This window comes from Chiloscyllium punctatum, chromosome 15, assembly GCF_047496795.1.
Source record: "Chiloscyllium punctatum isolate Juve2018m chromosome 15, sChiPun1.3, whole genome shotgun sequence".
Taxonomy (NCBI): Eukaryota; Metazoa; Chordata; class Chondrichthyes; order Orectolobiformes; family Hemiscylliidae; genus Chiloscyllium; species Chiloscyllium punctatum.
In genome coordinates this window covers 10,110,463-10,136,539 of record NC_092753.1, presented here as the reverse complement: position 1 = coordinate 10,136,539, position 26,077 = coordinate 10,110,463, and the positions used below count along the sequence as shown (strand labels likewise).

Below are 26,077 nucleotides of genomic sequence, written 5' to 3'. Positions count from 1 at the left end.
GTGAGGGTGAGGGGTGTGTGAGGGTGAGGGGTGTGAAGGTGAGGGGGGAGAGTGATGGGAGTGAGGGTGAGGGAGTGTGAGGGGTGTGAAGGTTAGGGGTGTAAAGGTGAGGGGGTGAGGGTGAGGGGAGTGAGTGCGAGTGAGGGTGAGGGAGTGAGGGTAAGGGGAGTGAGGGGTGTGAGGGTGTGGTGGGTGAAAGTGTGGTTGGTGAAGGTGTGAGGGGTGAGGGTAAGGGGAGTGAGGGTGAGGTGAATGAGGGGAGTGAGGGTGAGGGGAGTGAGGGTGAGGGGAGTGAGGGTGAGGGGAGTGAGGGTGAGGGTAGGGAGTGAGGGGAGTGAGGGGTGTGAGGGGAGTGATAGATGTGAATGTAGTGAGGGTGTGGGAGGGTGAAGTGGGTGAGGGAAGGGAGGTTGAGGGGGTGATCGGAGTGAGGGGTGAGGGGGGTGAGGGGTGAGGGGAGTGAGGGTGAGTGGAGTTAGGGTGAGGGGTGTGAAGGTGAGAGGGTGAGGGGAGTGAGGCTGAGGGTGTGAGGGGAGTGAGGGGGTGAGGGGAGTGAGGGAGTGAGGGTGAGGGAGTGAGAGGTGTGAGGGTGAGGGGAGTGAGAGGTGTGAGGGGAGTGAGGGTGAGGAGAGTGAGGAGAGTGAGGAGAGTGAGGGTGAGGGGGGTGAGGGGGTGAGGGGAGTGAGGGTGAGGGGAGTGAGGGTGAGGGGGTGAGGGGAGTGCATGTGAGGGGGGTGAGGGGAGTGAGGGTGAGGGGAGTGAGGGTGAGGGGAGTGAGGGTGAGGGGGTGAGGGGAGTGCATGTGAGGGGGGTGAGGGAGTGAGGGTGAGGGGTGTGAGGGGAGTGAGGGGGTGAGGGGAGTGAGGGTTGAGTGAGGAGTGAGGGGGTGAGAGTGAGAGGAGTGAGAGGGTGTGAGGGTGAGGGGAGTGAGGGTGAGAGGAGTGACGGTAAGGGGTGTGAGGGAATTGAAGGAGAGGGATGTGAGGGTGAGGGTGAGGGTGAGGGGAGTGAGGGTGAGGGGTGTGAAGGTGAGAGGGTGAGGGAGTGAGGGTGAGTGGAGTTAGGGTGAGGGGTGTGAAGGTGAGAGGGTGAGGGGAGTGAGGCTGAGGGGTGTGAGGGAGTGAGGGGGTGAGGGGAGTGAGGGGAGTGAGGGTGAGTGGAGTTAGGGTGAGGGGTGTGAAGGTGAGAGGGTGAGGGGAGTGAGGCTGAGGGGTGTGTGAGGGGAGTAAGGGGGTGAGGGGAGTGAGGGAGTGAGGCGAGTGAGGGTGAGGGGGAGTGAGGGTGAGTGGAGTTAGGGTGAGGGGTGTGAAGGTGAGAGGGTGAGGGGAGTGAGGCTGAGGGGTGTGAGGGGAGTAAGGGGGTGAGGGGAGTGAGGGAGTGAGGCGAGTGAGGGTGAGGGGAGTGAGAGGGGTGAGGGTGAGGGGAGTGAGTGTGAGGGGAGTGTGTGTGTGAGGGGAGTGAGGGGAGTGAAGAGAGTGAGGGGAGTGAGGAGAGTGAGGGTGAGGGGTGTGAGGGGAATGAGGTGAGGCGTGTGAGGGTAGTGAGGCGTATGAGGGGAGTGAGGGTGAGGGGGGTGAGGGGAGTGAGGGGGAGTGAGTGTGAGGGGAGTGAGTGTGAGGGGTGTGGGAGGTGTGAGGGGGTGAGGGGAGTGATGGATGTGAATGTGGTGAGGGTGTGGGAGGGTGAAGTGGGTGAGGGAAGGGAGGTTGAGGGGGTGATCGGAGTGAGGGGGTGAGGGGGGTGAGGGTGAGGGGAGTGAGGGTGAGTGGAGTTAGGGTGAGGGGTGTGAAGGTGAGAGAGTGAGGGGAGTGAGGCTGAGGGGTGTGAGGGAGTGAGGGAGTGAGGGTGAGGGGAGTGAGGGTGAGGGGAGTGAGGGTGAGGGAGTGAGGGGAGTGAAGAGAGTGAGGGTGAGGGGTGTGAGGGGAGTGAGGGTGAAGCGGGTGAGGGTAGTGAGGTGTATGAGGGGAGTGAGGGTGAGGAGGGTGAGGGGAGTGAGGGTGAGGAGGGTGAGGGGAGTGAGGGGAGTGAGGGGAGTGAGGGTGACAGGTGTGAGAGGGTGTGAGGGGGTGAGGGAGTGATGGATGTGAATGTAGTGAGGGTGTGGGAGGGTGAAGTGGGTGAGGGAAGGGAGGTTGAGGGGGTGATCGGAGTGTGAGGGGGTGCGGGGGGTGAGGGTGAGGGGAGTGAGGTGAGTGGAGTAGGGTGAGGGTAGTGAGGCTGAGGGGTGTGAGGGAGTGAGGGGGTGAGGGGAGTGAGAGGTGTGAGGGTGAGGGGAGTGAGAGGGGTGAGGGTGAGGGGAGTGAGTGTGAGAGTGAGGGGAGTGAGGGTGAGGGGGTGAGGGGAGTGAGGGTGAGGGGAGTGAGGGTGAGGGGGGTGTGAGGGGAGTGAGGCATGTGAGGGGGTGAGGGGGTGAGGGTGAGGGGGGGTGAGGGGAGTGAGGGGAGTGAGGGGAGTGAGTGTGAGGGGTGTGAGGGGAGTGAGGGGGTGAGGGGAGTGATTAGATTAGATTAGATTAGATTAGATCACTTACAGTGTGGAAACAGGCCTTCGGCCCAACAAGTCCACACCGCCCCGCCGAAGCGCAACCCACCCATACCCCTACATCTACCTCTTACCTAACACTACGGGCAATTTAGCATGGCCAATTCACCTGACCTGCACATCTTTGGAGTGCGGGAGGAAACCGGAGCACCCGGAGGAAACCCACGCAGACACGGGGAGAACGTAGTGAGGGTGTGGGAGGGTGAAGTGGGTGAGGGAAGGAGGTTGAGGGGGTGATCGGAGTGAGGGTGTGAGGGGGGGTGAGAGTGAGGGTGAGTGGAGTTAGGGTGAGGGGTGTGAAGGTGAGAGGGTGAGGGGAGTGAGGCTGAGGGGTGTGAGGGGAGTGAGGGGGTGAGGGGAGTGAGGGGAGTGAGGGGTGAGGGGAGTGAAAGGTGTGAGGGTGAGGGGAGTGAGTGTGAGGGGAGTGAGTGTGAGAGAAGTGAGGAGAGTGAGGGTGAGGGGGTGAGGGAGTGAGTGTGGGGGGTGAGGGTGAGGGTGAGGGTGAGGGTGAGGGTGAGGGAGTGAGGGTGAGGGGGTGAGGGGAGTGAGGGTGAGGGGTGTGAGGGGAGTGAGGGGAGTGAGGGTTGAGTAGGGGTGAGGGGGTGAGGGTGAGGAGAGTGTGAGGGTGAGGGGTGTGAGGAGAGTGGGTGAGTGTGGGGGAGGGGGTGAGAGGTGTGAGTGGAGGGGAGTGAGGGTGAGGGGTGTGAGGGGATTGAGGGTGGGATGTGAGGGTGTGGATGAGGGTGAGGGAGTGACGGTGAGGGAGGGTGACGGTGAGGGAGGGTGAGGGTGAGGCAGGGTGAGGGTGAGGGAGGGTGAGGGTGAGGGGGGTGAGGGGAGAGAGGGTGTGGGGGTGAGGGTGAGGGGTGTGAGGGGGTGAGGTGTGGGGGGTGTGAGGGGGGTGAGGGGAGTGTGGTGGGGAGTGTGAGGGGGAGAGATGTGAGGGGGTGGGGTGGGGTGGTGTGTGTGAGGTGTGTGGGGGGTTGAGGGATGTGGGTGGAGGTAGTGAGGGGGTGAGGGGTGGGGGTTTAGGGTGTGAGTGTGGGGTGTGGGGGTGGTGAGGGTGAGGGTGGGGGGTGAGGGTGGGGGTGAGGTGGGTGAGGGTTGAGGGTGGGGGTGGTGAGGGGAGTGAGGGTGAGGGGTGTGGGTGGTGAGGGGGTGGGGTGGGGGTGTGGGGGTGGGGTGAGGGGGTGGGTGGGGGGTGAGGGTGAGGGGTGTGGGGTGAGGGTGTGTGGGTGAGGGGGTGAGGGGGTGAGGGGTGTGAGGGTGAGGGGGGTGGGGGTGGGGGGTGTGAGGGTGAGGGGGTGGGGGTGAGGGGTGGGGTGGGGTGGAGGGGTGGGGGGTGAGGGTGAGGGTGTGAGGGGTGGTGTGGGTGAGGGGGTGATGTGGGGTGAGGGTGGGGTGTGGGGGTGGGGTGGTAGGGGTGTGGGTGAGGGGTGTGAGGGGGTGAGGGGTGAGGGGGTGAGGGTGTGAGGGGGTGGGGGAGGGGGGTGGGGGGGTGAGGGTGTGAGGGGTGTGGGGGGTGGGTGGGGGTGGGGTGGTGGGGGTGGGGGGTGGGGTGGGGGTGGGGAGGTGGGGGTGGGGGTGGGGGTGAGGGGTGTGGGGGGTGAGGGTGGGGGGGGTGGGGGTGGGGGGTGTGGGGGTGGGGTGGGGGGTGTGGGGGGTGGGGGGGGTGGGGGTGGGGGCGTGGAAGAGGGTGAGGGGAGTGAGGGTGAGGGGTGAGGGTGTGGGGAGTGGGGGTGGGGAGTGAGGGTGGGGTGGGGGTGGGGGGGGGGGGGTGAGGGTGGGGTGGGGGGTGAGGGTGGGGGGGTGAGGGTGGGGTGGGGTGGGGGGGTGAGGGTGGGGGGGTGAGGGTGGGGGTGAGGGGTGGGGGGTGGGGTGGGGTGGGGTGGGGTGGGGTGGGGGGGGTGAGGTGAGGGGGGTGGGGGGGGGTGGGGGGGGGGTGGGGTGAAGGGGGGGTGAGGGTGGGGTGAGGGGGAGTGAGGGTGAGGGGGTGGGGGTGAGGGGGGTGAGGGTGAGGGTGAGGGGGGTGAGGGTGAGGGGGGTGAGGGTGAGGGGGGTGTGGGTATCGCCTGTTGCCGGAGGTTTCTCTCCCTTATCGCGAATCACCGGAGATGCCGGACCGCGAGGGGACGTTCAGGCTCGGTCTGTGTCTGTGTGTGTGTGTGTGTGTGTGGGCGGGTGGGTGGGTAGCGGGTGGTCCGGGGCTGGGGGCTGCGGGTCGGGGAGCTGCCTCTTACCGGTGTCGGTGCCTCATGATGCCGCGGGAAATGAGCGGAGCCGGCGCTCCCTCTGCAACTGCCAATTGTTACACGGTGCCCATGGCAACCACTGTAACTGAGTGACGCACTGGCTCCTCACTCCCCATGACCCCCACCGTCACCCCCAAACCAGGCTTAACCCCCCCCCCCCCAGTCATAATCTCTCCTGTCAGTCCAGACAGGTAGATGGGCTTCAGTTTAACATCTCACCTGAAAAGCAGCACCTCTGACATTCTTCAGTAGTGCACTGGGATTCCTGCATTTGACACAAATCTTATAATCAATCCAGAATTCCTGGATTGCAGTAATTAATCTAGAATTCCTGATTTGACATGAATCACACACTAATCCATCCAGAATTCCTGGATTCCAGTAATTAATCCAGAATTCCTACATTTGACACAAATCCTCTAATCAGTCTTCTACTCAGTAATCAATCCAGAATTTCTGAATTTGACACAAATCCACACTAATCCATCGAGAATTCTTGGTTTTGATTTTTAAAATCCCACTGATCAGTCTGGAATTCTGGATTTCTGCACTGATCAGTCCAGAATTTCTCAAATACACCCTATCCAGGATTTCTGGATTTGACAAACTCCTCACTAATCAGTCCAGAATTCTGGGTTTCACAGAAATCCACATTAATCAGACCAGAATTTCTGGATTTGTCAAAATATCCTAATAATCAGACTAGAATTCCTGGATTTCACAGAAATCCCTATTAGTCAGACCAAAATACCCTGATTTAATAAAATCATCCTGAAATTCCTGGATTTCTTAAACCAGTCTGGAATTCCTGGATTATTTTTCTTTACAAATTCCACATGAATTAGCCCAGAAGCCCTAGTTTTGGAACCACAGTGTCAGGCATCGGTCAAGTAACACACTCCCGTCTCTGAGTCTCTGGGTTCAGGTTCCCATTCAGTTTTCCAGCCCCAAACTCAAGACTGATATCCCAGTGCACTACTGAAGAATGACTGCACTGTCAGAGGTGCTGCTTTTCAGGTGAGATGTTAAACTGAAGCCATCTACCTGTCTGGAAGATGTAAAAGATCCTGATTTCAAATTGTGTTATTCATGACAAATATTCATCCCTCAAGCAAACTCACTAACAATGCTGTTTGTGGGATCTTGCTGTGCACACGTCAGTGTTTGCATTTCTTAAAGTACAACAGTGACTACCTGCAAAAGTATTCCATTAGTTTTGAATTGTCATGTGATCTTTTTATTTTACCAGTCAGATTGGAAGTCCTGGTTTTAGAAAAATTCCAGGTGCACACTGGAAAGATTGGCCAGGATTGAGATCTGTACCCAGGAGGAATTCTCAGGAAAAAAAGGCTACAGTAGCCTTGGACATCAAAGACCACCTAATTTCATGTGGTCTGGGCATTTGATCCAATGAGTCATGCAATAGAGGTACTTAAAATTATAATGAGTTTTTGATGGCATTTTAAAGGAGATTTTAGTTCCTGCACTGTCAGGCAGTTGGATAACCAGAGGACACAGATTTAAGCCAATTCCCTACAGATCCAGGGCGATAGTGAGGAGAATTTGTCCTCACACAACAAGTTATTATGATTTGGCCCGAAGGATTAGTGAAAGCATAATTGAAAGGGAATTAAGGCACATATTGAAAAAAAGAATAGATTTGCATTGTTTTAGGGAAGATCAGGGGAGTGGGGGTGAACACTGTGGCTCACTTGACCCCCCCCTTCTGTTCTGCAGAATCCAGTCAAACATAATAAATCAACTACTGCTTACAACTCCTTTCATAAATAACCACAATGATTATGTCACGTGCATTCTGGGATAGGTTGCTATGAGGGGATCCATTCTGCACATTAGCTGATTTGTCTCTGCTGGATGGTGGGTCCTGTAATGGTCTCACATTAATGACAAGAGATTGCTGTCTGACTCTAGGAGGTTTTGACACACTCTTCTATTTTGCATTATTACACATAATCCTTTTTTCTGTCAATGCACTCATTACCCATACAGATTAATCCATCCTTTCTTTACATTGTACACACCATATGACTGCTGCTACCTCTATTACAACATGACACACATCAGCATCGTATTTCCATATCCATTCTCAACATGCCACTTAGTTTTGGGACATTAGGAATGACATTCAAGTTTTTTCTGATCTTACAATAGTATTTAAGTTGTTGCCTGTCCGCAGTGGATGCCTCCCTTTGAATGAGGGAGTTGACAGCGATTAAGTGGAGTTGATTTCCCAGCCCAATGTATGTGCTGAAACAGGCACCACGTATCCCAAAGATTCAAGCCTGTGAGGGTAATTCTAAAAAAAAGGCTAAAATGACATATGACATATTTTACTCTTGGTTATTCTTACACATTCTCCTCAAAAAAAACGACCGTACATATTAGCAAATTCCAGTGCTGCATTGCAGTACTGCGTTTCGATGAATCTTCCTGTATTTTGTTAGAGGTACTAATGCTTGACAATGATGGGTTGAAGGTGCTGATTATTAAGCCCTACGACCCCCATCCAGTCACACCCCTAGCATTCAATCACCAGAATGGTCAAATGTTTCTCTTCTGTACCATTATCCAGAACAAAAGAAAAATACTCCAGGCTTCTTTTAAAAAAAACTTTAAAATAATCTGCTTATAATGAAAAAACAATTCTCTTAAAGGGTGACAAAATAGCTCCGTTGTTAGCACTGCTGCCTCAGTGCCAAGGATCTCAGTTTGATTTCACCCTCAAGCGACTATCTATGTGGAGTTTGCATATTCTCCCAGTATCTGCATGGCTTTCCTCTGGGTGCTCTGGTTTCTTCCCATAGTCTAAAGGTGTGCTGGTTAGTTGGACTGGCCATGTTATATTGTCCCATAGTGTCCAGGGATGTGCAAGCTAGGTGGACTAGCCACGGGAAATGCAGGGTTACAGGGGTTGTGGGAGGTAGGCCTGAGTGGGATACTCTTCAGAGGGTCAGTGTGGACCCGATGGACTGAATGGCCTGCTTCCACACTGTGCGGAGTCTCCAAACTGGGAAATACTGATTAACACCTAAATTATGATCCGGAATTAAAATTATATCCCCTTAATCCCAAACTTAGACGCACTCACATAACACAAATAGACAAGTCGCTGCAGTGATTATGGTGCTCTAAAAATGGAATGCACACCCAAAAGGCAAAAGGCCTGAAAAAAGTGATAGAATGTGATGACTTCTCACGTCCACTTGTTCCCATTGATGTAATCAAATTGCTAACAGCCGTAGATTGATGATATCTCGTTCTGTTCCAATCCACTTGAATTTGCATCTTTAGAGCATGGTGACACTCCAGCTTTTTGGGTTTTTTTTAGATGGACACATTGGACAGTCTACCAGGTTCCAAGAGACAGCCAATAAGAACAGGATTTCAAGAGAGAATGTACAACGTCTGAGGTGCCTTCTTTACTCTGGCCCTCAGGTTTGTAGAACTGAAGTCTAAGTCCAGGTAGTGTTGCTCGATAACTATTAGCATAGGGATCTCTTGTCCTCGCAAATTTTTAAAACTGAACTTAAAACTGAACTGCTGTGTAATGTGAGATTTAATTTAATTGCCCTCACTTTCCAAATCTCTAATATATATGAAAACTTAATGGTAGGGTCCTAGGGAGTGTTGCTGAACAAAGAGACCTTGGAGTGCAGGTTCATAGCTCCTTGAAAGTGGAATTGCAGGTAGATAGGATAGTGAAGAAGACATACTTTCCTTTATTGGTCAGAGTATTGACTACAGGAGTTGGGAGGTCATGTTGCGGCTGTACAGGACGTTGGTTAGGCCAATATTGGAATATTACATGCAATTCTGGTCTCCTTCCTATCAAAAAGATGTTGTGAAACTTGAAAGGGTTCAGAAAAGATTTACAAGGATGTTGCCAGGGTTGGAGGATTTGAGCTATAGAGAGAGGTTGAACAGGCTGGGGCTGTTTTCCCTGGAGCGTCAGAGGCTGAGGGGTGACCTTATAGAGGTTTACAAAATTATGAGGGGCATGGATAGGGTAAATAGACAAAGTCTTTTCCCTGGGGTCGGGGAGTCCAGAACTAGAGGACATAGGTTTAGGGTGAGAGGGGAAAGATATAAAAGAGACCTAAGGGGCAACATTTTCACGCAGAGGGTGGTACGTGTATGGAATGAGCTGCCAGAGGGTGTGGTGGAGGCTGGTACAATACAACGTTTAAGAGGCATTTGGATGGGTATATGAATAGGAAGGGTTTGGAGGGATATGGGACGGGTGCTGGCAGGTGGGACTAGATTGGGTTGAGATATCTGGTCGGCATGGACGGGTTGGACCGAAGGGTCTGTTTCCATGCTGTACATCGCTATGACTCTATCACTCTAAGACGGACGACCACAAGAAAAATGAGGACCACCGAGGTTATGATATTCCATTGAACTGACATTAACAATTTAAGATCATAGAATCTCTACAGCATGGAAACAGTCAATTGTGTCCACACTGACCGTTTAAAGATTATCCCACCCAGACCCGCCACCCCTACTCTATCCTTGAAATCCTACATTTCCCATGGCTAATCCACCTAACCTACACATCCCTGGACCCTATGGGCCATTTAGCATGACCAATCCACCTAACCTACACATCTTTGGACTGTTGGAGGAAACCCTCGCAGATACACTGAGAGCATGCAAACTCCACAGTCACCTGAGAGTAGAATCGAACCTGGGTCCCTGGCCCTGTGAGGCAACAGTGCTAACCATTGAGCCACCATGGTGCCCCATAGTCGGTGTTGTACGTGCCTGAGTACCAATGTATTTCTTGGGAATCCAAGAGGTTTTTGTTCTCAGAAAGAATGGTGAACTAACTCTCAGATGGAGATCTACGTGGGGACAAGGTCATCCTGGCTTCATGAGTAGCTTTATCAATGTTATAGATAGACAGTATAAATGAGCTCCCACAGTAAAGTATACCAACAGAATTAGGTGGGAAGTGAATTAGAGTTAGGGAGGTTCAGATTGAGAGAGCCATCATCTTCTTTGGAGAAGACCAGGAGTTTGAGGGGAAAGACTGTTATTGCTAAAGATTGTTTCAACCAGCCAGACAGAGGGAACACAACTCATTGGTCACATGGCCTATACCCTAATTCCTATTGGTGGATGATTAGTGTCTACTTCATTGCACTGGCACTTATTCCAACTGGAGGTTAAAATCCAAGCATTTTCCCTCTCAGATGCTAATTAACACTTTAAATGCATTTATAGCATTTATAGTTAGTTTCAAGTTTCCAGCTGACTTTTCTTTCAAACATTGAACATTATGTTGATTAAAAATGTTAAGTGTTACAGCCAGAATGCATGTGTGCTGCTCATGATTGGTAGATTTTGCACATAAGAGTTGTGTCTTTACTCACTTTGAGTTTAAAATAAAGAAGGTTATTTGTTCTCCCATGCCCTGAGTTTGATATGTAACATCTCACATTCTTTTTTCCACATGCGTACTCACTCACACAAAGACTGGGAATGGGTAAAGGTAGTATAGAATTAGAGTGATTGTAACAAGGTCAGCCAGGTGGACCTCATAGAATATGAGCTCCCTGATTGGGACTGTTAACCTGGTCTAATCAGGGAGCCTTGGCTGACAGATATAAACAGGAGTGTCATATTTCACCAGTCACATGGATGTTTACCTGGTGGTAGAAAATATAACATAAAGCTGTTGCACAACGTCTTTTTACTGAATCACGACTCATTCACAAACAGCATGATGGAGGGAAAATATAAGCACTAAAGAAACAAAACCGGTTAAACATGAGATTCAGAGGATCCACTTCCTTTGGCAGTTCATTTCACATATGAACCACCCACCGTGTGAAAAAGTTGCCCTCAGGACCCTTTTAAAATTTCACCTCTCAACTTAAAAATATTCCCCCTGGTTTTGAGCTCCCCCATCGCAGGGAAAAGACCTTTGCTATTCCCCTTAGCTATAACCTCTTTATTATCCTCTATAAGGTGACCCTTTGAGTTCTATACTCCAGTGAATAAAGACCCCAGCCTATCCAGCCTCTGCTTACAATGCAAACCCTCTACTCCTGGCAATATCCTGATAAACCTTTTGTGAACCCCCTCCAGTTTAATAATATCCATCCTAAAGCAAGTGACCAAAACTGTACACAGCACCCCAAAAGTCAACGTCCTGCACAACCTCAACATGAAGTCCCAACTCCTGTACTCAAAGGTCTGAGCAGTGAAGGCAAGCTTGCTAAATGCCTTCTTAACCACCTTGTATTTCTAGTTCTGTTCAATAAAGCTGGTTGAAGTTCATTTCCAAGAGTCTTGATCTGATCGTATTAGCTGGCAGCAGAACCCGCAGAGGCAGGGATGATGAGATCAAACCAGCTCAGTAGCCTATCCTAGAAGGTGAGGGGTGAGAGGGGACAGGGGATGAGAAGCTCATCAATCTTCAAAGCCTGACTGGGAAGCGAATGCAGGCAGGGGAGGTCTGTCCAAGAGCTGCAAAGACATAGGAGAGAGTCCACAACAGATCACATGGCTAGTAGTGAGAAGAAATTTGCAGTGAGTGATAAATTCTTGGTAGATCAGAAACAGAAGGGGACAGCCTCACGAGAGAAGGCCCATGCAATGGACAGTGAAACGGGAAGGTCTGTCCAAGAGCTGTAAAAGTGATGTGGAGGAGCCAGTGTTGGACTGGGGTGGACAAAGTTAAAAATCACACAACACCAGGTTATAGTCCAACAGGTGTAATTGGAAACACTAGCTTTCAGAATGCTGCTCCTTCCTCCACAACCACCTGAAGAAGGAGCAGCGCTCCGAAAGCTAGTGTTTCCAAATAAACCTGTTGGACTATAAACCTGGTGTTGTGTGCAAAGTAAAGGAGTAATTCACAGTCGGTGGCAGATACATCGAGGATGAAAAAGACTTGTTTTTACCAGACTAGAGAACCCAGAAAGCTCCACCCAGGCTGTGTATTAGGCATCTTCTACCAGATACTGTACTGTTTCAGGTTTCATTATAAAACTAGACAAAGACCAGGACTGTGTATAGTTGAGTGTAATTATCAGTGATGCTAACACCATACATGCCAGTCAAGGTCATAGCTGAAGAATATGCAATGTGCAATTATGTAATGAAACCCTACAACTCCTGTTTCAGTTGAAGGCAAGATCCCCTGAAAGACTGAGCAAGGTTTAATCAATGCCAACCGTGCTGTGCTAGCAAAACTGAATGCCATACAATGGCCATTTTCAGATGGTTTGCCAATACAGCACTAGGTGGTTTTTTTTTAACCCACAGAAAGGAAGCTTAAAAACAGGCCACCTGACTCTGTGACTGACCAAGAGGTCAAGGCAACAGCCAACCAGGAAATACTCTTCTTTCAGAGTGTAGATCTGAACTTATTGCAAATGTGACTTCTGCAAGTTTAACGTCTGTTTTCAAGTAAGGCGTTGAATGCACATAGATTCCACCGCCCTGTATTGTTGTTTAACCCATTTGATGCACACCCAGTCTAGTTTGGAAGGGGAAACTACCATAAAACAACGAGGATTGATAGAGTCCATTTACTCCGTCAGAAAACAGATGTGTGCATCTCAAGTTTCAACGTTCCATTCTCTTCAGAATAAAAGCGAGAGGCAGACGGGTGAAAATTCTATGGCTCTTTGTGTTGGTCCATCTTCAAACAAAGAGATGAGTGAACTCCCCAGGTTGCTGTGAATGTCCTTGTAAAATTAAGCAATTCGTTTGAGACTTGGAATGGTCTGTAGTTCAATTGTCAAAGGTCATGTGATTTGAAGCAGCCATTTTAATTGGCCTGGTTGTGCCCAGTTTCTACAAGTCTTGATTTAAAGCCTATACTGTATAGGGTAAGGAGATACGCAACTGCCAAAAAAGTGAGAAAGAAGCAATTTTTAATAAAATATCTGTTAACATTTCCAAGAGATGTGAATTTCAATTCCAAAATCTGTCAAGTCCTTTTGACCCCAGAAATTGATTCTTTGGCAGCTCATCAAATTGAAGTCGCTGCCTCTTGCTAAATACGTTTTCAGTACCCAATTATCTGGGCAGTCTTTGTCAACATCCCATCTGTCTTCAGAGGTACCTTCCGTGACTGAGGTCAAAGCTGGCCTGTTTGTGATCCTTGACCTCTCTCGAGGACTTACAAACTGATATAAGGAAACCGAAAAATGCCTGAAAACTGTCTGCCGATGAAGGCAGTGTACATTGAGAGGGAGGCTGAGCTGATGGGTAGATCCTTCCTCTCATTACAGATTGTTTTGGACTTTTCCACAACTATCTCTTGGCCATCAGAGCTGTATTCTTCTGGCAGAGGGGCTCAATTTTCCAAAGGATAACTCATTCACAGGCCACTACTGCATTCATTGTCCATTTAGGGATGTTGGAGAAGGGTTGGGTTGGATGTTGAGGAGGAGGGAGAACCACAGAATGCCTAAAGTGTGGAAGCAGGCCATTTGGCCCATCAGGTCCACACCGACCCTCTGAGGACCATCCCACTCTGACCCATTCCACCCCCCCCGCCCTATCTCTGTTGCCCTGCATTTCCCGTGACTAACTCACCTAGCCTGCACATCCCTGGACACTACGGGGCACTTTCCCATGGCCATTCCACTTGACCTGTACATCTTTGGAATGTGGGAGGAAACCAGAGCACCCAGAGGAAACTCACACAGACACGGGGAGAATGTGCAAACACCACACAGTCGATACAGGGTGGAATCAAACCTAGGTCCGTGACACTGTGAGGCAACAGTGTTAACAGCTGAGCCACCGTGTTGCCCCTGAGTCACCATGTCACCCTGTAATCAATTGTTAATCTACCTGGTAAGCGGAATGCCAGTGGTCTGCAGACGTATATTCCTCACTAGGGCCTGAGGTGGCAGAAGCTGGAGAAATAGGTCCAAGGAAAGACTGAGCGGCTATCTCTGCTGCACAAGAATGGTCTCGAAGAGGCCTGCCCCATCAATATCCTCGGGCTTGCTATTCTGTCTTTAATGCTCATTAATGTATTATATTGCTCCTCTCTGTTGAATATAAGGCAGATCAGACCTGAAATGGTTAATAACATCAAGCTAAATGTTCCACCCATAAGACTGTAGGAGCCTGTAGTGATTGCAACAAGGTCAGCCAGATGGACCTCATAAATATGAGTTCCCTGACTGAACATAGAATATAGAACAGTACAGGCCCTTTGGTCCTCAATGTTGTGCTGGCCTTTTATCTTACTCTAAGATCAGACTAATTTGTTGTATTATCTTTCATGTGCCTATCCAAGAATCGCTTAAACGTCCCTAATGTATCTGACTCTACTCCCACTGCTGGCAATGCATTTCATATACCCCCACTCTCTGTGTAAAGAACCTACCTCTAACATCTCCCCTAAACCTTCCTCCAATCACCTTAAAATTATGTCCCCTCATGAGAAAAAGTCTCTAGCTATCCACACTATCTATGCCTCTCATCATCTTGTACAGGTCTATCAACTCACCTCTCATCCTTCTTCACTCCAGTGAGAAAAGCCCTAGCTCCCTCAACCTTTCTCCATAAGACATGCCCTCCAGCTCAGGCAGCATCCTGGTAAATCTCCTCTGCACCCTCTCTAAAGCTTCCACATCTTTCCAATAATGAGGTGACCAGAACTGAACACAATATTCCAAAGTGTGGTCTAATTAGGGCTTTATAGAGCTGCAGCATAACCTCACGGCTCTTAAACTCAAACCCCCTGCTAATGAAAACCAACACATCATATTCCTTCTTAACAACCCTTTCAACTTGGGTGGCTACTTTGAGGGATTTATCGTCACGGGCCCCAATATCCCTCTGTTCCTCCACACTTTCAAGAATCTTGCCTTTAACTCTGCATTCTGCATTTAAATGTGATTTTTCAAAGTGAATGACTTCACTCTTTCCCAGGGTGAACTCCATCTGCCTCTTACCAGCCCAGCTCTGCATCCTGTCACAGAGTCAGAGAGATGTACAACATGGAAACAGACCCTTCGGTCTAACCCGTCCATGCCGACCAGATATCCCAACCCAATCTAGTCCTACCTGCCAGCATCCGGCCCATATCCCTCCAAACCTTCCTATTCATATACCCATCCAGATATTCAATTGTACCAGCCTCTACCACATCTTCTGGCAGCTCATTCCATACACGTACCACCCTCTGCGTGAAAATGTTGCCCCTTAGGTCTCTTTCATATCTTTCCCCTCTCACCCTAAACCTACGCCCTCTAGTTCTTGACTCCCTGACCCCAGGGAAAAGACTTTGTCTATTTATCCTATCCATGCCCCTCATAATTTTGTAAACCTCTATAAGGTCACCTCTCAGCCTCTGACACTCCAGGGAAAACAGCCCCAGCCTGTTCAACCTCTCCCTATAGCTCAAATCCTCCAACCCTGGCAACATCCTTGTAAATCTTTTCTGAACCCTTTTAAGTTTCATAATATCTTTCCAATAGGAAGGAGACCAGAATTGCATGCAATATTCCAACAGTGATGTAACCAATGTCCTGTACAGCTGCAACATGACCTCCCCAACTCCTGTACTCAATACTCTGACCAATAAAGGAAAGCATACCAAACGCCTTCTTCACTATCCTATCTACCTGCAACTCCACTTTCAACGAGCTATGAATTTGCACTCCAAGATCTCTTTGTTCAGCAACACTCCCTAGGACCTTACCATTCAGTGTATAAGTCCTGCTAAGACTTGTCCCGTTGCAACCTACAACAGCTCTCCGCACTATCCACAACTCCACCAACCTTTGTTTCATCAGCAAACCTACTCCCCCACCTTTCCATTCCTCATCCAAGTCATTTATAAAAATCACAAAGAGCAGAGGTCCCAGAACCAATGCCTATGAAACACCACTGATCACCAAGCTCCAGGCTGAATATTTTCCATCTACCACCATCCTCTGTCTTCTATGAGCCAGCCAATTCTGTATCCAGATAGGTTTCCCTGTATTCCATGCCTCTTTAGTTTCTGAATGAGCCTACCATGGGGAACCTTATCAAACGCCTTGCTAAAATACATGTACACCACATCCACTGCTCTACCTTCATCAACGTGTTTTGTCACATCCTCAAAGAATTCAATAAGGTTTGTAAGGCATGACCTGCCCCTCACAAAGCCATGCTGACTATCTCTAATCAAACTATGGTTTTCCAAATTATTATAAATCCTGTCTCTCAGAATCGTTTCCAATACTTTGCCCACCACTAACATAAGACTGACCGGTCTGTAATTCCCAGGATTATCCTTATTTCCTTTCTTGAACAATGGAATATCACTTGCCACCCTCTAATCATCTGACACTACTCTAGCAGACAGTGAGGATGCATAGATCATCAGCAAAGGCACAGAAATCCCTTCTCTTGCTTCCTGTAGTAATCTAGGGCATATCAGTCTGGACCAGGGGACTTATCTATCCTTAGGGTTTCAAAGTTTTCAGCACATCCTCCTTCCTAATATCAACCTGCTCTAGCAAATCAGTCTGTTTCAGGCTGTGCTCAGAAACGTCAAGGTCCCTCTTAGTAGTGAATACTGAAGCAAAGTATTCATTAAGGACTTCCCTTACTTGCTTGGACTCTGGTTACGAGTTCCCTCCATTGTCCCTGATTGGCCCTACCCTCACATTAGTGTAGACCGCCTTAGTGTTTTCCTTAATTCTACCCACTAAAGCTTTTTCATATCTCCTTCTAACTCATCCAAGTCCATTCTTCATTTCCTTCCTGGCTACCTTGTAACCCTCTGGAGCCCTGTCTGATCCTTGCCTCCTCTACCTTCCGTCAACTTCCTTCTTCCTCTTGCTTAGATGTTCCACATCTCTTGTCACCCAAGGTTCCTTCATTCTACCATCCTTTCCTTCCCTCAGTGGGACAAACCTGTCCACCACTGTCAGCAAGTGCTTCCTAAACAACCTCCAACTTTCTGTCGTGCATTTCTCTGAGAACATCTGTTCCCAACCTAGTTGCCCCAGTACCTGACTAATAGCATTGTAATTCCCCCACCCCCAATTAAATACTTTCCCATACCATCTTCTCCTATTCCTCTTCATGACTATAGTAAAGGTCAGGGAGTTGTGATCGCTATCACTGAAATGCTCTCCCACTCAGAGATCTGACACCTGGCAGAGTTCATTGTTAAGCACCAAATCCAATATGGCCTCCCCTCTAGTTGGTCTATCTGCATATTGCACCAGGAAGCCTTCCTGGACACACCTGACAAGAACAGCTCCATCCAAACTATTGAACTAAGGAGGTTCCAATCAATATTAGGGAAGTTGAAGTCACCCATGACAACAACCCTGTTAGTCAGTACCTTTCCAAAATCTGCCTCCCAATCTGCTCCTCCATGTCTCTGTTGTTATTGGGTGCCTGTAGAAAGCCTCCAATAAAGTGACTGCTCCTTTCCTATTTCTGACTTCCACCCATACAGTCCCTGTAGATAAACCATCCTCGACAATTTCTCTTTCTGCAGCTGTGATACTACCTCTGATAAGCAATGCTACTCCCTCACCTCTTTTACCTCCCCCCTCATTCCTTTTAAAACATCTAAACCCTGAAACATCCAACAATCATTCCTGTCGCTGGGATTCCAAATCTCCATAATGGCCACAACATCGTAGCTCCAAGTACTGATCCATGCTCTAAGTTCATCATCCTTAATCCTGATATTTCTTGCATTAAAATAGACACACTTCAACCCATCACACTGACTGTGCCTTTGCCCTATTAAGTGTCTATCTCTCCTCACAGAATCTCTGCGTGCTGTACCTGGCTGTTCACTACCTACTCCATCATCAAATCCGGAGCTCTTGTTCCCACCCCGCTGCCAATCCAGTTTAAACCCTCCTGAACAGCTCTAGCAAACCTCCCACCCAGGATACTGGTGTCCCTCCAGTTCAGGTACAACCTGTCCTTCTTGTATAGGTCCCACCTTTCCCAGAAGGTATCCCAATGATCCACATATCTGAAGCCCTCCCTCCTACACCAGCCCTGTAGCCACGTATTCATCTGCACTCGCTTTCTATTCCTAGCCTCACTAGCATGTTGGTGCTGGCAGCAATTCTGAAATTACAACTCTGCTCGTCCCGCCTTGTAGCTTCCAACCTAACTCCATATATTCGCCTTTCAGCTTACTTTGGGGCTGTTAATGTGGCCCAATCAGTGAACCCCTGGCTGACATACAAGGATTAATGTCAGGTATATTGAGTCCCTGGAAAGCCTGACTCAGTGAGAGGTAGTGCTATTGTCAAAGGCCGTATACTTGTAAATAAAGGATGATTGGTGATGGGATGCCGAACTCTTAAGAGATATTTCAACATGGTTCCTGGGAGGAGCTAACCAGTTGTCCCCAAGTCATGTATTGACATGTTTCAGACATGCCTGTGATCACACTATGGACCCACGGGTCTCTCAGATCGAACGTAACTAGCTGTTGAGCCTGTTTACCAAGAGCCTGATTACCAAGAGCCTGTCCTCTGTCAAATACACAGGCAGTTGTCCTCCCTTATTTGGTAGCAGTAACTTAGACAGATAGCAACAAGAAGGACCAGAGGCAGCAAATCTATCTAAGATATCCTGGACAGTTCATGATTACAATACTATAAGACTCAGAGTTTCCAAGTTTTTGCCACATTTTGGGGTCCGAGCTGAAAATGTGTTGCTGGAAAAGCGCAGCAGGTCAGGCAGCATCCAAGGAGCAGGAGAATCGACGTTTCAGGCATCAGCCTGTTCCTTGGATGCTGCCTGACCTGCTGCGCTTTTCCAGCAACACATTTTCAGCTCTGATCTCCAGCATCTGCAGTCCTCACTTTCTCCTCGAACATTTTGGGGTCCTTCAGGTAACGTTACACTTCCTTTCGAAGACAGGCATAAAGTGGGCATTTAACAAAGCCTAAACAGTGCCCCCTTGCTGCTGGGTATCAGTCCCCCTGGATGAAGTGAGAGGTAAATTTGTGCACTATTTTCCCACCAACAACCGCACACCGACTCTCCAGTGAAACCCCCTCCAGATGTTTCAGGTTAATGAGCTCTCACCTACGCTATGAATACGTTGTATGTAAACCGCCAGCCCCGGAAAAATAGCTGCTCCCTTTTCACCTGCCATTCCCAGACAGAAAAGAATAACAGGGGCAAAATAATATCAAAAAGCTGCAGCGCAGAGGAAACGTTAAAGTGTCAGGCACTGACCTCTCTTCAGGGCCTGTCAGAAGGAGATGGAGGGGAAAGGGGCTCAGGGTCTCCCACGGCCGTGCCAAGAGGCAGAAAATAGTTTATGTGCATATCAGAGTCAGTCAGCATTGGCAGCTGGAAGGTGTGTAATTGCAAGTGACATCTCCAGGCTGCTGAAATTAAAGTGTTGTGACCGCTTTGGACAAAATCTCACATGGAAGAGCACGGTACATCAGGATGATGACAGCTTTCATATCTGTCAGGAAATAACTGCTGTTCTGTATAGCAGCTCCCTAAACAGCCATCATCAGTCAAAAAAAACTACAGTATAACTGGCAGCAGAAATTCATGAAACATCCAGTGCCTATTGCAACATGTTAGAACAAGAATATACACAGAGAGAATATATACTGAGGGAATACATACCAAGATAATATATACTGAACAAATATATACTGAGAGAATAAAAACTGAGTGAATATATAGCAAGAGAATATATACTGAGCTAATATATACTTAAAGAATATACACTGAACAAATATATACTGAGAGAACAAATACTGAGCGAATACATATTGAATGAATATATACTGAGAGAATATATACTGAACTAATTTATACTGAAAAAATACACACTGAACAAATAGATACTGAAAGAATATATATTAAACAAATACATACTGAGATAACAAATCCTGAGTGAACATCTACTGAGATTATATATTGAGATAATATATACTGAGAGAATATATCCTGAGAGAACATATACTGAGAGAATATAAACATCACACATTTTCCCTAATTAGAACAAGTGTAAAAGTAATTAGATAATTCTTAAAATGAAGAGTTAGCAATTTATTTTGTTGAACATGCCAAATATTTTCTGTGTGACCCGAGGACCAACTTCAACATTGTCTTAGCGTCAGGATGCTATTAGCAACCCATAGATTCAGTTGATTTTTCTAAGCGATGGAACAGGAACAAAATCCTAAGGAAAACATCAGCCACTTGGACCAAGTCTTTGTGGAGCCAGTGAGCAAACCCTGAGTCCATCTGACAAACCTCAGGTAGTTATTTCTTCATTCTGGAAGCTTCCGTCTGGAAGCTTTAGCCATTTGACTAAATCTAGCTGATACAATTTTGTTTGGTGCTAAGGGTGTCCTGATCTCCCTGATGAGAGGTGGGTGAGGGAATCTATCAATAATTACACTTTGACATGAGTTGCATGAGCTATTAAATAGAGTTTCCATTTTCATTACTGTTCCATACCAGTATTTTATTAACTTTATTATTCCTTTCTCTCAGGCTGTTCCTATATTTCACTCTCTCTTCAGAGATTTTTTTTAAAAATTGTTCATGGGATATGGGCATTTAAAGAGTTAATCACATTGCTATGGGTCTGGAATCACATGTAGGCCGAAAGCAGATAAGAATGACAAATATCCTTCCCTAAATGACATTAGCAAACCAGATGTTTTTTTTTAGATTAGATTAGATTACATTACAGTGTGGAAACAGGCCCTTCGGCCCAACAAGTCCACACCGACCCACCGAAGCGCAACCCACCCATACCCTTACATTTGCTCCTTACCTAACACTACGGGCAATTTAGCATGGCCAATTCACCTGACCTGCACATCTTTGGACTGTGGGAGGAAACCGGAGCACCCGGAGGAAACCCACGCAGACACGGGGAGAACGTGCAAACTCCACACAGTCAGTCGCCTGAGGCGTGAATTGAACCCGGGTCTCTGGCGCTGTGAGGCAACAGTGCTAACCACTGGGCCACCGTGCCGCCCACTGCCACCATGCCGCCCATCGTGTTCTTTTTTAACAACAAATACTGGCCAAACAGTCACATTTAAACCAGATTTTTAAAGAAAGAACAAAGAACAAAGAAAATTTACAGCTCAGGAACAGGCCCTTCGGCCCTCCAAGCCTGAGCTGATCCAAATCTACTGTATAAACCTGTTGCCGAATTCCTAAGCATCAATATCCCTGTGCTCCCCACCTACTCATGCATCTGTCCAAACGCATCTTAAATGAATCTACCGTGCCTGCCTCTACCACCTCTGCTGACAACGCATTCCAGATGCCCACCACCCTCTGTGTGAAGTACTTGCTGCGTGTATCCCCCTTAAACTTTCCACCTCTCACCTTGAAAGCATGACCTCTCATTATTGAATCCTTCGCTCTGGGAAAAAGCTTGTATCGATCCACCCTGTCTATACCCTTGATGATTTTGTAGACCTCAATCAGGTCCCCCCTCAATCTCCTTTTTTCTAATGAAAATAAATCTAATCTACTCAACCTCTCTTCATAGCTAGCACCTTCCATACCAGGCAACATCCTCACAAACCTTCTGTACACCCTCTCCAAAGTGTCCACATCCTTTTGGAAATGTGGCAAACAGAACTGTACACAGTATTCTAAATGTGGCCGAACCAATGTCTTGTACAATTTTAACATGACTTGCCAGCTCTTATACTCAATACCCCGTCTGATGAAGGCAAGCATACCATATGCCTTCTTGACCACTCTACCCACCTGTGCAGCAACCTTCAGGGTACAATGGACCTGCACTCCCAGATCTCTCTGCCCATCAACTTTTCCCAAGGCTCTACCATTCATTGTATAATTCGCTCTAGAATTAGTCTTGCCTAAATGCATCACCTCACATTTGTCTGGATTGAAAACCATCTGCCACTTTTCCACCCAATTCTCCAATCTATCTATATCCTCCTGTATTCTCTGACAGTCCCTTATGTTTTGTGCTACTCCACCAATCTTTGTGTCATCTGCAAACTTGCTGATCATACCAACAGTGCCCTCTTCCAGATCATTTATGTATATTACAAACAACAGTGGCCCCAACACTGACCCCTGTGGAACACCACTGGTCACCTTTCTCCAATTCAAGAAACTCCCTTCAACTACTACTCTCTGTCTCCTATTGCTCAACCAGTTCTTTATCCACCCAGCTAGAACACCCTGCACACCATGTGACTTCACTTTCTCCACTAGTTTACCATGGGGAACCTTATCAAATGCCTTACTAAAGTCCATGTATATGACATCAACAGCCCTTCCTTCATCTATCAACTTGATCACTTCCTCGAAGAACTCTATGAAGTTGATAAGGCACAATTTCCTCTGCACAAAACCACGCTGCCTATCACTGATAAGCCCATTCTTATCTAAGTATAAATAGATCCTATCCCCCAGTACCCTCTCCAGCAACTTTCCCACCACTGACATCAGGCTCACTGGTCTATAGTTACCCGGAATATCCCTACTACCCTTCTTGTACTAGGGGACAACATGAGCAACCTTCCAGTCCTGCGGCACCTCACCTGTATTTAAGGATGCCACAAAGATATCTATTTCCTCTCTCACCTCCCTCAGCAACCTGGGATAGATCCCATCCGGTCCTGGGGATTTGTCCACCTTAATAACCTCTAGCATACCCAACACATCTTCCCTACTTGTGTCAACATGATCCAGGCTAATCAAGCTTCTATCTCTAATCTCAACATTCACCATGTTCCTCTCCTCAGTGAACACTGATGCAAAGTAATCATTTAGAATGCCACCCATTCTCTCAGGTTCGACACACAGCCTTCCTTCATTATCCTTTAGTGGACCAATCCTTTCTCTAGTTACCCGCTTGCTTCTTATATAAGAATAAAATGCTTTGGGATTTTCCTTAATTCTGCTCGCTAAAGCTATTTCATGACCCCTTTTAGCCCCCCTGATTCCTCGTTTAAGATTGATCCTACTCTTCCGATATTCCTCCAGGGCCCGTTCTGTTCTTAGCTGCCTGGATCTTATGTACGCTTCCCTTTTCCTCTTGGCTAGTCATACAATTTCTCCTGTCATCCACGGTTCACGAATCTTGCCCTTCCTGTCCTTTGCCCTCAACAGGACATGCCTATCCTGCACTATCTTTAACCTATCTTTGAAAGCCTCCTACATTTCAAATATGGACTTCCCTTCAAATAGCTGTGTCCAATCCATGTTTCTGAGCTCCTGCCTAATTTTGATATAATTGGCCTTGGCCCTGTTTAGTACTCTTCCCTTAGGACCACTCTCATCTTTATTTATGAGTATTCTAAAACTTACAGAATTATGGTCACTGTTCCCAAAGAAATCCCCCACCGCAACTTCTACCACCTGGCCTGGCTCATTCCCCAATACAATGTCCAATATGGTCCCTTCCTTCATCAGACTATTGACATACTGCTCTAGAAAACTCTCCTGGACGCTTCTTACAAATTCTACCCCATCTAGACCTCTGACGCTAAGTGTATCCCAGTCAATGTTGGGAAAATTAAAATCTCCCATCACCACTACCTTCTACATCTTTCCATAATGTGTTTACCTATTTGTTCTTCTACCTCACGCTCACTGTTGGGAGGCCTGTAATACAGCCCCAACAGTGTGACTGCATCCTTCTTAGTTCTCAGCTCCACCCATAATGCCTCACTACCTAAGAACTCCATAGTGTCCTCCTTTAGCATAACTGTGATTTCATCCCTGACCAGCAATGCAATTCCACCCACCACTTTTACTTCCCTCCCTGTCCTGTCTGAAGCGTCTATATCCTGGAACATTTAGTTGCCAATCATCATGCCCTTCCTTCAACCAAGTTTCTGTGATTGCAATAACGTCATACTCCCAGGCACCAATACAAGTCCTATGTTCATCTGTTTTACACACTATACTCCTTGCATTAAAGTAGATGCATTTCAGGCCACCAGTGCTTTTGCGTTCATCTGCTCTCTGCCTACTCTTCCCTTTATTAATGCTAACTTCATGATTCTTACAGTCTCCAGTCTCCACCTCGCTGCCTACTTGTTTTCTCTTCTGGTTCCCAGTCCCCTGCCACATTAGGTTAAAACCTCCCCAACAGCAGTAGCAAAAACTCCCCCAAGGACATTGGTTCCGGTCTGGTTCAGATGTAGACCGTCCCTTTTGTAATCGTCCCGCCTTCCCCAGAACTGGTCCCAATGTCCAACAAATCTGAACCCCTCCCTCCTACATCATCCCTCAAGCCACGTGTTCATGCTGCCTATTATTTCATTTCTACGCTGGCTAGCACGTGGCACTGGTAGTGATCCAGAGATCACTACCTTTGAGGTCCCCCTCTTTAACCTCTCTCCCAGCTCCCTGAATTCTTCTTTCAGGACCTCATCTCGTTTTCTACTTATATCGTTGGTGCCTACATGCACCAAGGCAACTGGCTGCTCACCCTCCCCTTTTAGAATGCTCTCCAGCCGATCGGTGACATCCCTGAGCCGAACACCTGGGAGGCAACCTACCATCCGGAAGTCCCGTTTTCGGCCACAGAACCGCCTACCTACTCCCCTCACAATAGAATCCCCTCTGACTATGGCCCTACAAAACTTTTTCCTGCCCTGCTGAACAGCAGTACCCACCACGGTGCCATGATCATGGCAACTGCTGCCCTCTGCTGGTGAGCCATCTCCCCCAACAGTATCCAAAACGGTGTGCCTGTTTTGGAGGGAGATGACCGCAGGGGACACCTGCACTGCCTTCCTCCTCTCTTTCTGTCTTTTGGTCACCCATTCACTGTCTCCCTCAGCAGTTCTAACCTGCGGTGTGACCAGTTCACTAAACGTGCTATCCACAACTTCCTCAGCATCGCGGCTGCCCCACAGTGAGTCCACCCACAGCTCCAGAGCCGTCATGTGGTCAAACACGAGCTGCAGCTGGACACACCTCTTGCAAATGTAAGAGTCAGGAACGTTCCTAAGCTCCCACATCAAGCAAGAGGCATATGCCACGGGTCTGAGGTCCCTGCCATTGTAAGCTTAGCTTTATATGAACTAACTAAAATCAAACAATGATCTTAAATATATGAAAAAGAAGGATAAACAAAGAAATAAAAGCCTTACCTTACAGAGACTTTTTCTTCCAGTTTGAGGGGGGGGGGGGGGGGGGGGTGTGGGAGGGAGATACTACACGCGTAGTATCTCAGGTTTAGCCTCTGCCCAAATATAAATTAAGCCCTTCCCTTCCCAGCAGCCCTCACTTCATCTCGCCTTCTCTGTTCTCCGCTCTGTCAAAATTCCACATTTTTTGTAATTTGAGTTCAAATTTCACCTACTGCGATTTGAACCCATACTCCTAGAACATTAGCTTGTCTCAACACTACCCCTTCCCATCCTACTCCACATCCCAATGCCTTCTTGCTCTCTCATTTAACAGATTACACAGCTCTCTCAATAAAAAGTCTGATACCATCCGGTTGCATTCAATGAATTCCTTGTTGAATTTTTTTCCAAGGTTTCTGAATTCGGGGTCTGCCAATTGAGGGGATGTGTCAGATGCCGGTGCCCATTGAGTATTTCCTCCCTGGAGTAAGCCGTTATGATGGTAGCACCAACATCTAAAATTGAGTCTTTTGTATTCAGGCAGCTAGACACTCCCACGCCCAATGAATGCGAGTGAAGTTGAGGCAAAACTGAACGCTAGTCAGTCTTAACTGTTTCCACACAAACCAGGCCACAGGTTAATAATATTCTTCTTTAGTAAAACTGAATTCTGGTCAGCCTTAACTGTTGCCACACAAACCAGGCCACAGATTAATTCTCTTCTCCCTTCGTATCAGTTCCACCACCAGACATGATTCTAATTGTTCTAACAACTACCCCTACAGAACCAACACTTCTTCACTCAAAATCATTGTTGGCCCTGGGAAAGGGCATGGACTAATTGGAAACATGGGTACATTGGACAAAATGTCTGTGCCGTTAAGTACCTCAACCAATACTTCAGTGCAGTACTGAGGGAGCACTACCCTGCTGGATGAAACATTAAACCAAAGCCACCCTCTCAGGAATGTAAAATAATTCAGGACACTATTTCAGAGGAAAGCAGAGGGTTAACTACTATCACTGAAATCGATGACCTGATAATTGAATTCCTTGGGAGACCTTTCTGATCACATTTAGGCAGCTGCCTTACTTGACAACAGGCAAAAGTACATCATTCGCCGTAAAACATGTCAGTTAGCAGAGCTTGCTAAAGGAAGGTGGATTTCTTAAAGAATTTGCGAC

General features: G+C 48.0%; 1 protein-coding gene across 4 annotated transcripts in view; it reads right to left on the bottom strand.

Moving 5' to 3' along the window:
• Positions 1–26,077, bottom strand: part of LOC140486039 (uncharacterized) — a 115,281-nt gene that overhangs the window by 64,569 nt on the left and 24,635 nt on the right. The window contains exon 1 of one of the 4 annotated variants that reach the window (XM_072584622.1): positions 6,961–7,427. The exons of the other annotated variants lie outside the window; for them this stretch is intronic. The gene's annotated coding sequence lies outside the window, so the exon portion shown is untranslated. Of the gene's footprint in view, positions 1–6,960; positions 7,428–26,077 lie in introns of those variants that run through there. 4 annotated transcript variants of the gene reach the window in all.